The sequence below is a fragment of the Amia ocellicauda genome, chromosome 18 (assembly GCF_036373705.1).
Source record: "Amia ocellicauda isolate fAmiCal2 chromosome 18, fAmiCal2.hap1, whole genome shotgun sequence".
NCBI lineage: Eukaryota > Metazoa > Chordata > Actinopteri > Amiiformes > Amiidae > Amia > Amia ocellicauda.
In genome coordinates, this window is record NC_089867.1 from 10,176,280 (window position 1) to 10,179,076 (window position 2,797).

The 2,797-nt window shown below is 41.2% G+C and overlaps 1 pseudogene; it reads right to left on the reverse strand.

Moving 5' to 3' along the window:
- Positions 1 to 417: 417 nt before the first annotated feature.
- LOC136714094 (uncharacterized) lies at positions 418 to 2,191 on the reverse strand (annotated as a pseudogene).
- Between the last annotated feature and the right edge of the window lie 606 nt (positions 2,192 to 2,797).

Below are 2,797 nucleotides of genomic sequence, written 5' to 3' on the forward strand. Positions count from 1 at the left end.
TCACTTCTTGCATGGGTGCCAGAGTCTCAATCAGGTTAGAGACAATGTCCCACTGTGTAGCAGACAAGCAGTTGAAGTGGCCGTGTTCACCTGCATACACATTCAGTGCCCGCTTCTCCTCATACATTCTCTGCTTATGATTCTTGCTGAACCCAGGTACTGGATGAAAGTCAAATAATTCTACCTAAAAAAAATATTAACATCCTATCCTGCCTTTGTCCTTGGTGTGCTGTTACTCCTAACTTGATTATCAAAGTGAAGAGTCCGGTGATACAAGAGGAGGCTCCACACATGGCTTTCACAACTGACTGCTGGTTTGGAACGACAAAATTCCTAACCAGACAAATTAGTCTAACCTGGCATTTCATTATCCCTTATCCAGGGCGACTTACAACATAAGTGCAATACAAAGTGATTCTAGCGTGTTTGGACTGCTTGGCTGATGCTGTGCGTGTGGACACCCAGCTCCTCCTAAATGGCCCTCAGCCTCTGTTAGGCCAGTACTGTGTGGCCAAAGTGAGTTGCACAGCTATTCAAAGTGGCAATGTCCTGCTCAGCCCTCTGACTGGAGAGAATATCATTGATACAAGCTGTAGGGTGTGAGCACTGTAGCTGAAGTCAGGAAGCTCAGCCAGTCTCATGTTTGCTCCACAATCTCTGAGGACAAGCACTACATGGTCTATGACGATTTCGCAATTCTCTAACATGGTCAAGAAGGCCTCTTGAATGTAGTCAGCTGTGTGTGATCCAGTCATGGTCTTGAAGTTCAGCACCACTTGCTTTCTGATCCAGTCCTTGGCAATGAAATGCCCGGTTAGACTCATTTGTCCGGTTAGGGACTTTGTCGTTCCAAACCAGCAGTCAGTTGTGAAAGCCATGTGTGGAGCCTCCTCTTGTATCACCGGACTCTTCACTTTGACAATCAAGTTAGGAGTAACAGCACACCAAGGACAAAGGCAGGATAGGATGTTAATATTTTTTTTAGGTAGAATTATTTGTCTTTCATCCAGTACCTGGGTTCAGCAAGAATCATAAGCTGTGTGAATCCAATATTTTAAACAACTGGTTGGTTGTCAGTGGCAGTCATTTCTATAATGGCTTTATCAATCTTGGACCTTGCATCTGCATCCATCCATTTTGTTTTCTTATCATGGAATCCCCATACAAACTGCTAACGTTAGCTAGCTAGCAAGCATTCTGCAATTCTCTAGGGCAGCAACCAGTCATACCTACCATTTTTTATGTTTTGTTTTCAATGATTGATTGACTGTCATGACAACTTTTATTGACAACTTGTATATTAGGGATGTGCATCTCTATCACTGAGGACGATGCGATATAAATCTCGATGCACTGCCAACGATCCAATACATTAAAGATTCATAAAAGCAACTACTAATGTGATACGATACGATTCACCCCTATTGCGATGCAGTGCGATTCGACACGACGCGATTCGACACGACGCGATTCAACGAGGTACGATGCGATGCAAAAGAATATGATGCTATGCAATTTAATATGATTCATAATGATTTATTTATTTGTCAGACAGCAAATCATAAATTAACTAAAAAAGTGCATATTTTACTTCAGATATTAAACAAAGTCTCTGACAAATGATAATATAAAACCAGGCCAGGACCTTGCCTTAAACCAGTCCTTCTTTCCTGTTGTATGTGTTCTCTGAATGTAAAAAAAGGTAAACTATTATTGGCAGTCACAAGCTGCTGCAAACACTAGGGATGGTAAGAGCTGTTAGCCAGCAGGGGGTGAAAAAAAGTTCCAGTACTTTGCTCACCAGTCTTCTTGCTAGGGGTACTGGTGGAGCTGGCCACTGTAGCCATAGCTGAATCCGAGGGGGAGGCAGACGTCTCCACACAAATACCACGTCGCCTCTTCAGGTGAGTACCTAAATTAGTCGTGCTGCCTGTGTACTTTATAGCAGCACGACATATCTTGTAAATTGCATGGGTCTTGTCGAATTGCTCATCTTTCTTGGAAAATCCGAAGTGTTGACAAGCCTTGGATTTTTTGCAATTCAGAGGAGTGTGTAACTCTTCTTCCTGCATGATAACACTCGCCCGGACAGGCCTCTAACTCGCGCGAAACTTGGTCGAGAGACTTGAAGAGAATCGGCCACTGACAGCAGTGGCCATGAGAGCGCGCTTAACACTAGAAGCGCCGACATTTCGAACTACCTACAAGCGCCAAAGCCGGTCAATGTAACCGACAGCTCTTTAACAGCTGCAATATGACAATCAAAGGCAAACCATCATATAAAACTCATACGTTTTATTCATGAACATCAAATCCAACATTTACATAGCACAAATGTAGTATTTAAATTGAAATATGATCATAAAACATTAATATTATTGCTATAAATAACTGACTTTTTTCTAAACGAGCACACTGCAGTCAAAGCATGAATAACTATATATCCTACAATAAGCAAAAAGCTCAAAAACGGCATATAATAAGGGAATGAAACAAGTGTAAACGTAAATATTGGACTAATGCTCAAAAGCAATATTTTTATAGTTAAAAAAATAACTATTGCGTTTATCAAAACATAATTGTACACTAAAGTAAACATTTTCAACATTGTGTAAACTTTATTTTCAACATACGGTGCTTGTATTCACTGTAGCTTTGTATTTCTATAAACTATTTACTATATATTCAACCTGCATACCTGACAGCTCGTTCAGTCACACAGGACATGTTTCTGCACTTTCCCTGCATGAGCTCATACCTCACACTGCATTTTGACAGCCTCTCCAGGTCAACACTT